This window comes from Calonectris borealis, chromosome W (genome assembly GCF_964195595.1).
Source record: "Calonectris borealis chromosome W, bCalBor7.hap1.2, whole genome shotgun sequence".
Lineage (NCBI taxonomy): Eukaryota > Metazoa > Chordata > Aves > Procellariiformes > Procellariidae > Calonectris > Calonectris borealis.
In genome coordinates, this window is record NC_134351.1 from 484,247 (window position 1) to 496,694 (window position 12,448).

At 42.8% G+C, this 12,448-nt stretch overlaps 1 long non-coding RNA gene across 1 annotated transcript; it reads right to left on the reverse strand.

The window, feature by feature from the left end:
• Window positions 1-1,063: 1,063 nt before the first annotated feature.
• Window positions 1,064-12,423, reverse strand: LOC142074842 (uncharacterized). The gene is made up of 3 exons (XR_012670725.1): window positions 11,951-12,423; window positions 11,686-11,869; window positions 1,064-1,159 (listed from the first exon to the last, which is right to left on the reverse strand). It is a non-coding gene; the product is annotated as an uncharacterized LOC142074842 (long non-coding RNA).
• Window positions 12,424-12,448: the final 25 nt, after the last annotated feature.

The following is a 12,448-nucleotide window of genomic DNA, read 5'->3' on the forward strand; positions in this document are numbered from 1 at the left end:
AGTGCAATGTTGGGAAATGCACATGACCTCTTTTTTTTAATGCTGGGAGAACTAAGAAATCTCTCCATCCTGTAGGTAATACTGGATGCTAAAAATATGAACTGTGTGAACCCACACTGAAATAGTTGCCATGTAGGCTGAAACAGGCTTTGTAGCTTTCAGTGTGACACAGCCAAGGTCAGTGGGAATCAGCTGCAAATGGAAGATGTGGGCTTTGAACGCAATCAGGAAAAATGCAGTCTCAGTCCACGTGGGCTCAGCTGAGCAGGGGTAGGGTGTACAAGTGTGGCTGGCCAAAGACAGTTGGGAATGGGCTCTGGAATCCTCTCCCAGGGACTCCCGTGGCGACCCAGTGCAGCAACGGGGGAGGCTGGGGCAGCTCAGTCGGCTGTACCGTGTGTTTTCTGGTGTTGGGAGCCCTGACATCCTAGGTCCTTGGACCTGGCCGGTCAGTTGACCAGGATGGTGTGAGTGTCTGTTTTCCCCCTGAATCCTGCACATTTCTTCCTTCTATTTCAGAGAGCTATTCTTAATAAAACTAAATTGAATGGGGCTTTTATCTGACTAGTTATTCCTTTGGGTACCAAAATCACTGAGAACTCCTTCCTGCTCGCATATAGAAATTAAAGGGGAAAAGTGTTCAATGCGCATGCTTGCATTGAAAACAATCTGGATGGTTCTCCATCCATCAGCTAATGCTTTAGGGATCGTTCCTTATATTGTCCTCCCTATTGAGACTGTCAGTTGTATTGCATTAGAGAAACAATGAAGTATCTGAAAACATGTCCAGCTGTTGAGGAGTTAGATAAATATACCAGAGAAAGCAAACAAGAAAAAGAAGGGAGGTGAGGTAAAACAAATGAGAGAACAGAAGTGTAGCAGAGGCGAGGCTCAAAGTCTGGGGTAGACATCGGACAAGTGAAAGGGACTCATCACATAGAGGTAGTAGCAAGAAAACTGGGCGGTTCAAGCTGCGCTGTCCTGAGGATCACAAGCAGTTCACCCAGAGGCTGCACTCAAGAAGCCAAAGTTCAAAGCCAGGGATGCTTCCATGTTTTTCATGGTTCACTTCCAGGTCACTTGATTGAAAAGATTCTAAACTTGACAACTTCTAATGTTCAAAGAGGCTCAGATGTTTTTAAATCCGTTCAGCTCATCCCTGCTTGAGATAAACATGAATGGGTCAATTGTTCATTTTAATAAAATTCGACTCAAAAATAGCCATTCAGAGCCACAGAAGGGTGTGTTGGGGGGGGTCTCTCACTAAAGAGAAAAGCGAGGATGTTCCATTTTTAAAATGCTCGATAAAATCAGGGAAGAGCTGGCTGAATGTTGTCACTCTGCAGCCCTAGAGCTGAGTAAAGCGTAAAAGGAGGTAAGTATGAGACAGAGGATGAATCATAGAATCATAGAATATCTCAAGTTGGAAAGGACCTATAAGGATCGAGTCCAACGCCCTGCTCCTCGCAAGACTACTTAACACTAAACCATATGACGAAGAGCGTCATCCAGATGCTCCTTGAACTCTGACAGGCTTGGTGCCGTGACCACTTCCCTGGGGAGCCTGTTCCAGGGACTGACCACCCTCTCAGTGAAGAACCTTTTCCTAATGTCCAATCAGCACCTCCCGCTCCGCTGCCCCCCTTGAGGAAGTTGTAGACCATGATAAGGTCACCTCAGCCTTCTCTTCTGAAGCTGAACAAACCAAGTGACCTCAGCCACTCCTCGTAAGTCTTGCCCTCGAGGCTTTTCACCATCTTGGTTGCCCTCCTCTGAACACTCTAATAGTTCGATGTCCTTCTTATATTGAGGCGCCCAGAACTGCACACAGGACTTGAGGTGGGGCTGCACCAGTGCAGCGTAGAGTGGGACAATCACCTCCCTCGACCGGCTCGCTATGCTGTGCTTGATGCACCCCAGGACACGGTTGGCCCTTTCGGCTGCCAGGGCACACTGTTGACTCATATTCAACTTGCCATCGACCCAAACCCCCAGATCTCTTTCCGTGGGGCTGCTCTCCAGCCTCTCGTCCCACAATTTGTACGTATAATCAGGATTGCCCCATCCTAGGAGGAGAATCCGGCACTTGCTCTTGTTAAATGTCATACGGTTGGTGATTGCCCAGCTCTCTAGCCTATCCAGATCTCTTTGTAAGACCTCTCTACCCTCCAGGGACTCCACCGCTCCTCCTAGTTTAGTGTCATCAGCAAACTTACTTAATCTACATTTGATTCCTGTGTCCAGATAATTTATAAAAACATTGAAGAGAACTGGCCCTAAAATTGAGCCCTGGGGAGCCCCACTGGTGACTGGCCACCACCCTGATGTGATCTCATTTACTATAACTCTTTGAGCCTGACTCATCAGCCAATTGCTCACCCAACATACTATGGACCTGTCTAGCTGTGTGCTGGACATTTTATCCAGAAGAATACTGTGAGAGACAGTATCAAAAGCTTTGCTAAAATCCAAAACCACCGCATCTACTGGCTTCCCTTGGTCAACTAGATGGGTGACCTTGTCATAAAAGGAAATTAAGTTGGTTAAGCAGGACTTTCCCCCCGTAAACCCGTGCTGGCTATGACCAATGACTGCATTGTCTCTCAAGTGTTTTTCAATAACTCCCAGAATAACCTGCACCATAATTTTACCAGGCACTGAAGTGAGACTGACAGGCCTGTAATTACCAGAGTCTTCCTTCTTTCCCTTCTTGAAAATTGGGACAATTGCCAGCTTCCAGTCAACTGGGACCTCTCCAGACTCCCAAGACCATTGAAAAATCATGGAGAGAGGTCCGGCAACGACATCAGCCAGCTCTTTCAGAAACCCTGGGATAAATCCCATGAGCTGCTGTGCCACTCTGCTCGCCCCTTGGGGGTCAAAAAGAATCCTTGCACGGTGAGATACTCCCACCAATTTCCCGTGGACGTTTATGAAAGCTAAAACTATCAAAATAGTAATTGCTACCATGGGGCTTCTACAGGCCAAATTTAGATTAAGTAATTTGATTTTCCAAACGTGTTAAGTTCTCAGAAGTTCATTTATTCACCTGTTTGTGGATTTAGCCACCCAATTTATGCATCCTTTTGAAATCTAGCCTTTTATACTCAGTAGGTTGTAGAAGGACTGATTCCTTTTATTAATTGATGACTATGCATTATTTCTAAGATTGAGTCTTGATCTGGGAATAATAATTAGCAAATTGTGTCTCCTGAAAAAAATTTATCTGTGATGGCATCCACGAATTGGTGGCTGAGAAGGATGTGCCTTGCCTTTATCTCATACTCATGTAATTTGGTTACCTAACCTGCTATTTATTTTGGGAACTGGAGCAAATATGAACATAAAGCCGCCTGCACAGTGAAAAGCATTTACTTCCTTTACTATGGAATGCCAGCATCAGTAGTATTTTCTTAAGAAAAGTGGAAAAAAAAAAGGCAGCTGGAATCCTTTAAGAAGTCAAGAGCTTGCTGAGTAACAACCGATACCTACATGGAAGCTACAAAGCCTCACCATAAACTGTTTATGCATTTCCCACCACTTAATTTGTGGAGTGTCTGAATTAATCCCAGCGTTCATTTGTTATCCTTAGCAAAATTTTGTCTGCCACGCCTGCCAGATCAAATGCTGAACTGAATCAGGTTAAGCTAAATGCTTTCTTTGCATCTAAATTTTCCAGTGGTGTTGGGATTCTGAGACTGCCTAAATACACTAATATGACTTAAAGAAGATAATACCAAAATTACTTTCCAGCCCGAGTTCTGTTAAGTCAGCCAGGTTATTTTTATTTGTTCCATACCAAGATAAATTCATACCAGAGGACCTCCAAGCAATTTTTGGTACAGCTGAAAGCTTTACTTGGGCTTGCTCAGCAGCCATCTGCAATAGAGTAACACGCACCACAACAATGTGCGGGAGACAACTCACAGCCAAGAGGTATGCTGAAGAATATTTTCTGCAACAAAACAGCCTCATTGTACTGTTTGAATCAGGATACATTATTCTAGAAACTTTGGTGTTAGTCCAGACTGGGGGAACCACAGGCCTAGCACGATTGTTGGGTTTTCCGAGCTCCAGATGAACTTTTTGTTGATTTACTTAAGACTTTTACAGTTACTTCTGATTCTTTGCAATCAAAATAACCAGAAAAATTATGTTCTTTGTCCCTATCTGTACAGCATTTTCACATGCAGACCAACACAAATTATTACTTCCAACACTGCTCAAGTCCTTTAACTGTAGCGGTAAAAACATTTGAGGAATTAAATACTATTGTGACTTCTTTAGCCTGGAAGTGTGAAATACGAAGAATAAAGCAGAGCAATGGCTATCACGGGAAGCAGGTGGGAAGGAAAGGAGAAATTCTGACAGATGATCTGAGAGATGCCCAGCGCCAGGCAGACAGAGCAGCACAGAAGCTGCTCCTACAAAAGCTTGTGCAGAGATGCTATCGGCACTCTCTCCAGGTACTCAGCAGTTGGAACAAATGCAGAATATCCACTAATATTTTGCATAAATTCTCCTTGCCACTGTTTAAACCCATGACTTATTTAAGGCCATTACATTTTTTTCCAGCTACCTGTGGATACAGAAGGTAAATTCCCTTCTGTTTTTTTTTGTTTGTTGTTGTTTTTTGGGGGAGTTTAACAATAAGTTTTAGGTTTGAATGGCTGTGCTGTGCTTTCCTTCATCTAATCTCTGCCGATGTAAGAAGTCTGCCTTTCCTGACAGGTTATGTTTTCCAGATCTCTCCTCATTCTGGTGCTCTCCTTTGGTCACACTTTTCTGTGAGCAGCAGTATACGTAACACTCGTCGGAGGCTCATTTTGGGCCAGCTGCTGCCTCAAACTATCCCAAACAGCTGTCGTCACAGGTTGTCAGCTCACCTTCAGCAGAGTCTTATTTTTACTGGAAGTTCTACAGTGCATGTTTGAGAGAGCCGAGTGCCTAAATTCCCCCAGTGCAAGCAGAAGTGGTCTAACGCAAAATGGCCTGCTTTTATGCCAAGGCTGCACATAAAAAAACAGAGACAGGGTGGCATCAAAAATTGTCCTAATTTATGTATCCACAACGGATACACATTTCCAAAAAGCATGGCACAAAGTTAGAGGTACCTGTATTCCAGACACAAGAATGACCCAACTGTTACTGTACATCGTATGACACTAACGTCACCTGATTGTAGCAAAAAGTAGAGAATGCTTGTTTATTTTAAAGAAAGCTTTGAAAAACACCCGTGCAATTCTTTCTCTCACAGATCACAAGGGATAGCTATGGTACAAGTGAACTGAGAAAACATTTAATATCTAATGGGTCATTCCTGCTCTTTGTACTCTATAATATTTCTGTTATGCTGCTTTCTTTATAGCACAAGAATCTGATTCCCAAATATTTCTTACATTATGCAACGCCGGCATATTAACAGAAAATGTTAACTTATTTGCTTGTTAAAAAGCCTCTTCCACTGGAAATTTTGTATATTTTTATAGGAATAAAAGCTGGTGAGAAAAGGAATTTCTGAAATTAGGGGGGTTAATTTTAAATTAGACAGAAATCGGAAAATTTCTCTGGAATTAAAAAGAAAAACATTGCTTTGTTTTCACAAGGTTAAAAATACTGAATGTCTATAATGTTCCTTTCGTTAATAAATGACATTAAAATCCTATACGTATAGATAATACTGTATCAAAACGAAACATGTAAAAGTCAAAATATCCTATGTCGAAATGTTAGAATGCTAAGATAAAAGAAGATGTTTTGCCATCTAGTGAAATAAGTCAGAATATTCTGCCCATCATCCAAACTATAGCTGAAATAAATTACCTTAAAAAAATACCCAATTTTGATAACACAACGTTTTTTCCCACAGAAATCCTGTTTTGAAATGCTTTGATTACCTCTAGTTGAAAACATTTTGCTTCCCCTAAGTCTATGGCCGTATTTGTACATAGGGTCATTGCTCCCTGAGCTTATCTATCTTCAGAGACAGATTAGTCATAAGTATTGAAAACAAATTAAAAATTTACATCCAACTCTGCAAGCTGCACAGGCTTACAGGTAGTCAGACATCTTGGAGATAAATCCAAGTCCCTGAGAAATCAGGTATGACTTCGGATAAGTCAATGAGCGCCTCACCTTCTTTGATCAGCTCTGAGACTTGTTATTGCAGACCCCCAGTTTGGAGGTTTGCATCCGGGAGTTTTTAAACATAGCAGGAGAAAAAGCAAAGAAGTTCTTCCTGGTGCCAGCCGTATGTCGGCATGGAGTTATGGGAGCACAGCCTTTGTTTGTCAAAGCCTGCTGATTAACAGGAAGAGCGGATGGAGACTGAGCCTACACACTGTTCGTAAAGCATCAAAATTAGGGCTATGAGATTTGCAGAAAAAACCCAACCATGTACGATTCCATTTTTAAAATATTAACATGTTTTAATAAATCAGCTTCTGTTGCTATGTATGAGCTGCTTGGACATTTTAGCCGTGTCCATGATGTTTGTGTGTTTGCCCTGTCCAATCTTCCATGAGGTTAGCTCCCAAAGCCTACAGCCCTAAGTGAGGGTGTGTTACATCCTGGGCTCTTGGAAGCCTAGTGTCTTGCTTTTCAGTGTGCTAAATCCATCAGGCTGATTTCATTCTGACAGTGTTACACAGGTAGTAACTTCCGTCAGAACTAACCTTAGGAAGAAATGGACGTCCAGCACAGAGTGCATGTGTTAGCAAGGGCAGCTTACGCAAACATTGACAGCTTCACACCGAGAAGCTGTGAAATCCATGAATGATGACTAAAGTCATTTTAGCTTAAGAAAAAATGAGGTTCGTCATTGTTTTGGACTTCTCGTGACCTCACTTAGCAGAAGGCTCCCACTGCCTGTAACCTTTGTCTCCAGTATTTTCAGTGATAACTAGCTTTGTAGGCATTTGTTTTCTATCATCAAATCATTAAATGGTAATGCAATTGTTAGTTTCATTTCCCCAATTCTAATACATTTTGCAGCCAGTAACCATTCCCAGTTCATTAACTGACTGACCTCAGCATTAACACCCCCTCTGCTAGGGTTGCCTTGGAAACAAAGCTTCCTGTGCGTAATCCAAGCTTATCTAGCTCTTTATCCTACATGTGACCCTTAATTACTTGCTAAATTAGAATGGTTTTCTGAAAATCACAAGAGGAGGTTAATATGTTCTTCCAGAGCTGGTCAAGCTAAGATGACACTAAATTCACAGGGAATTCAAATTACATGATCCCTGAAGGCGTCTCTTTCAGAAGGAAGATGAATTTTCCCAATGGGAGGCAGTGTGCCATGATAATGCTCCTGTCACTCACTTTCCTTGCCCTGCTTGTCCAGCTACAGCTTAATCCAGTATGAACAATGTATTAAGTAAATATCAGGTTGATTAATTATGGTGCAAGATTCAGTAACCACTTGTCTTCTGTAATTAACATTGTAATTGGAATTAAGTAATACACTTCATACACAGATTTCTGGACTAGGAGGAAGGACAACGGAGAATCCTCAAGGCTGCGACAGGGAAATTAAGTAACAGCGGTCAAAATATTAATTTTCTCTTTAAAATCGTGGTACATTTTAAGAAACTCTTCAGTCAAGAAGAAAAATTACTTTATTACTTCCACACGTCTTAGAGATGAGATGAAATGGAGCTGGTTTGTCAAAATATTGCTTAAAATTTCTGAAAATTCTACAGGCTTGGGGAAGAGTGGCTGGAAAGCTGCCCAGAGGAAAAAGACCTGGAGGTGTTGGTCGACAGCCGGCTGAATATGAGCCGGCTGTGTGCCCAGGTGGCCAAGGCGGCAAATAGCATCCTGGCTTGTATCAGAAATAGCGTGGCCAGCAGGACTAGGCAAGTGATCTGTACTAGGGAAGTCCCTCTGCACTCCGCACTGGTGAGGCCGCACCTCGAATCCTGTGTTCAGTTTTGGGCCCCTCACTACAAGAAGGACATGGAGGTGCTGGAGCGCAGTCTAAAGAAGAGCAACGAAGCTGGTGAGGGGTCTGGAGCACAAGTCTTATGAGGAGCAGCTGAGGGAACTGGGGTTGTTTAGTCTGGAGAAGAGGAGGCTGCGGGGGGGGCCTCATCGCGCTCTACAACTACCTGAAAGGAGGTTGTAGCGAGGTGGGTGTTGGTCTCTTCTCCCAAGTAACAAGCGATAGGACAAGAGGAAATGTCCTCTAATTGCGCCAGAGGAGGTTTATATTGGATATTAGGAAAAATTTCCCCACCGGAAGGGTTGTCCAGCATTGGAACAGGCTGCCCAGGGAAGTGGTTGAGTCACCATCCCTGGAGGTATTTAAAAGACGTGTAGATGTGGCACTTAGGGACATGGTGTAGTGGTGGACTTGGTAGTGTTAGGCTTACGGTTGGACTCAATGATCTTAAGGGTCTTTTCCAAGCAAAATTATTCTATGATGATTCTATGATGGAATATTTCTGTTTTGTAAAACACGCAACTATGGTTCACTGCTGGCTTCAAGTCAATAGCAAAAATTCCACGGATTTTAGTGGAAGCGTGCTCTGATCCATGGTAATTTTTTATGCTGCTGCTAAGTATTGATGTTGGAAAGTTGTTGGGAGCTCTCCATCCAAAAGTAGATTAATCCTGTAAAAAGAACTACATTTTGCCAGTGTTTTTCCTTTTTCCAGAAAACTAAATATTTTGAAGAATTCTGTTCTGCCTCTGCACAGCCATGTATAAAAAGCTTGTCAGGACCACTGGTCTATTATTTTCAAGCATTACCATAGCCACTGACAGAGAGTAACTGAAACATGTGCATGTTTTCTTTGCAAAGTCTTCAAATACTTGCACCTCGAAATTAAAAATTCCCTTTTGGAAAGCTGGTACGTGATTAAAGCCTGGCTGTTGGAGTGTCCGTGGCTGCCTGGAAGTGAACTGAGGGCTCGTCTAATGGATAAAACAAATTATTTTTGTGTTTGAACAAATACAGATAATGCTGACAAATACTTTCCTTACCATGGGTCTAAACTGCCACAAGCAGGAAACTCTGCAGAGAGAGAGATGTTGCTGAAGGATGGCGAGAAAACGAGAGGAGGACAATCAACTACCAAGCCATTCGATGCAAGATTCATCTTAAATGAAGGTATGTGTGTTAGAGATGTCTGCTTCAGACTTACCTTGCTCTGCCACTGATATGAGGAGACTGGTACTTCTATGGTAGTTTGTTCAATGTATTTTAGGCATCCACTTAAGATGAGCTGACCCTTGCCCTTTTTAATACTCACTTCTCTGTCCTAGCTATACAAGGAGCCCAGGATGGTCATAGCAGAGGTACATGCTGCAGATGTAGCTGTCTAAAAAGTGAGGTGAGATTAATCTGCTGTGTAACCATAGACAAGGCACTTACTACCTACCTTAGGTTATGACCACATTCCAAAACTGTGACATGTGATGGGGTCATGTCCTCAACTAACAGATATACTGGCCCATCTTCCCACTTATGTGCAATTTTAACCTGTAAAAACCTCTTTTGCTAAGTTTACTGATAGTTTATGCTGTTGAAGAACATGGCTTACATGCATTGGTAAGAGTCCTTTGTGCTGGTATAAATTGTGCATAGTATTGCGCATTCTATAGAAAAATTAGAAGTGCAATACCTTTGCAGACTTGATATGATGATAAATAGGTCCATGTTAACAGAACATGATACAAACTGCAATGTATACTTGGAGAACTAGCCTGCTGAGAGACATCTGTGGCAGAGATTATATTTTCTGAGATAGAAGTTATCTCAGTGATCTTGCCACTAGGCATTGCAACAACATGGGCTTTATTGAAGACTTTTCATGCTGTTTGCACTGCTGGGGGGCTTCCCAGAATAGCTACATGGTTACACGCATGTTCACAGGTATGGGTCAAACTTCCTTGGCATTAATCAAACCTCCTTCGCACCAAGAGGGATGAGAGTTTAACAGTGTAAGTGCAAGGGCCACAAAGGGAAGAGACGAAGAAAACTGGTATTTTCTGTCTTTTTAAATAAAATATTTTAAAGTTTGATATCCCTACACTTTCTGCCGCTTAAGCCAATGTATGTTTAAAATACATATTTATATATGTGCAAATTTGTATGTCTGTATATGCATATGCACATACAGTTTGATTACTTAATTTTGTTCTCCAACTGAGGGAAACGAGTAGCTGAACTGAGATAGTTATTGCAGTGTAGAGGAGCCATTCAGTACAGAGTGATTGTACAAACTAAGTGGAGTTTTCCTTTTTGACAGTATGGTAATTAAGAAATAACCATATGGTGATCCGGGAAATCCTGTTCCTTGACTATGGAGTGCTGTCAAGTACTCTGGAGTTTTGCATGCTCTGTGACCATTATGAAACAACTATGAAGTATTATATAAAACAAAGGGGCACAATCAGTCAAATGTCAGAAGAGCTGATAGCAAGAATGATATATGCAAAAGTAGCTGCATAATGTTCTATTTTACTTACTAATAAGTTGAGACAATTTAATATAACATTATAAAGTTATGCAGTACAGCATCTATTCTCTTAAATCACGTATTGCTTCTATGTTAGTGCCTCTAAGTGGCAGAATTTCAGATCTGCTTATGTGTGTGGGTGAGTGGGTAAGAGAGAGATTTGTTTCAAGGCTAGTGCTTTTAGTTTTCTAGTCTCTTTCAGTGTGGTTCAGCTATTTTATTGGCATGATAAGTTCCAAGATTACTGCCAAATGTATGAAGTAGACAGGATATGGCTTCATGCTGTTCTGTTTGGATCTCTGACGCATATACCATTTTATTCTCCTGAAGTAATTGCAGCATACTGTATTACTCTAGTGTTCCAGAATTTTACCTGAGAAATTACTTTCTAGATCTTTAAAGAACAGAAAAACAGCTGAGTTTTCTGTGTCTAGTTAGCTGCCAAGAAGAGACTCCCAATTCCCTTAACATCTCCCACAGATGTACTCTAAAAAACGAAAATATGTTCTTAAATTATTTAGAGATGTTTTAGAATATAGTTGGATGGAAGACACTATACAAAACAAAACATCAAGTACTTCTTTCTCTATATTAACAAGTATTAACTTATCAAGAATATTCAAGATACTTATATAAGTTCTTCTAAAATTTATCTCAGAAATATTTTGCTTGCATGTCTCATCTGATCAACATATTTGCTTAATCCTTTGTGTAAATGAGAAAGAGAACGTACCTTTCCCAGTGAATATGTAAAGTTTTACTTTCATTCATATTAAAGTAGATGTGTGCCATTTTAAAAAAGGAACTTAATCTCTCCTGAATGACTCCAAGATCATTCTCTTCTTTAGCAGGCTCTGAACTTACTTACTGACTCTTAAATTGCTCATACTCACAGAATAGGTAAGAGGAAGAGAAGGGATGTCAGAAACAAGTGGATATGAAAAAGGTAGAACAAAACACAAGGGAAGAAAGAAACTAAAAAAAACCACCCCTGGTAATTATCTTCTTCTGGAATGAGGCTGTGACAGATCGATAAATGGTATTTAAGCATGAAAAAGGAAGTTTTAACTGTTGGTTCAGTCATGGATTTACCAGGGGCACACTCTGTTCAGTACCAGGGGCACACTCTGATCAGGTGGACCGCCGCTCCAGTGACACAAAACTGACACCTGCCCCTGCTCTGTGATGCTGCACACTGACAAACATCCGTATTTCTCACCTTTATATATCTGACCCTCTCTGAAGCAGTGTCCGGATCACTAACGAACTTTCACCACTGTCAGCTCGCATAGTCGAGGGCGTGACTGTCACCAAAGGTTTGCTTTGCTCACTTCCACGGAAGAAGGCTGGTCTTGTATGTTGTGAGAAACGGTGTATTTTTTTCTGCAGGATTTCTGACTATTCTAAAAATGAACAGATAGAGCCTGTGTAAGAGGGTTCTTTGCTAAGGAAGTAATATTGAGGGAAAAGAACAGATTATTTACCCTTCAAACACTCTGCAGGCTGTTAATCGCACGCAGCCGTGCAAGAGGCCGCAGTACAAGGGAGAACGCAGACCGCCGGAGGGCCCGCTAAGCCCCAGCTGCCAGCGGAGGAGAACGCCGCCGGCCCGCAGGGCGTTCCCACAGCTGCTCACACCGCCGCGGCCCTGCGGAGCCTCGCGGGCACCTCTGAGGGGACGGGGAACGGCCTCGGCAGCGCCGCTCCCCCGGCGGCTCACACGGACCCGGGGCCGCTCAGAACCGCTAGAGCCCGGCTCCCTCCCAGACGCCGAGTCTCGGGCTCTCCTGGACCCCTCCGTTCCCAGGGAAGAATCACCCCGCGGCACCGCTGCACCGTGTGCCCGCCCGGCCGGAGAGCAGAAGCCCCCCCCCGGGGCGCGGGAGGGGGAGGGAGACGGGGAGCGGGAGGAGGCGGAGGCCCGGCCCGGCTCGCCCTCTCCACCCAGAAGCGGCGACCTCCCACCGCTCCGCACAAGCGCC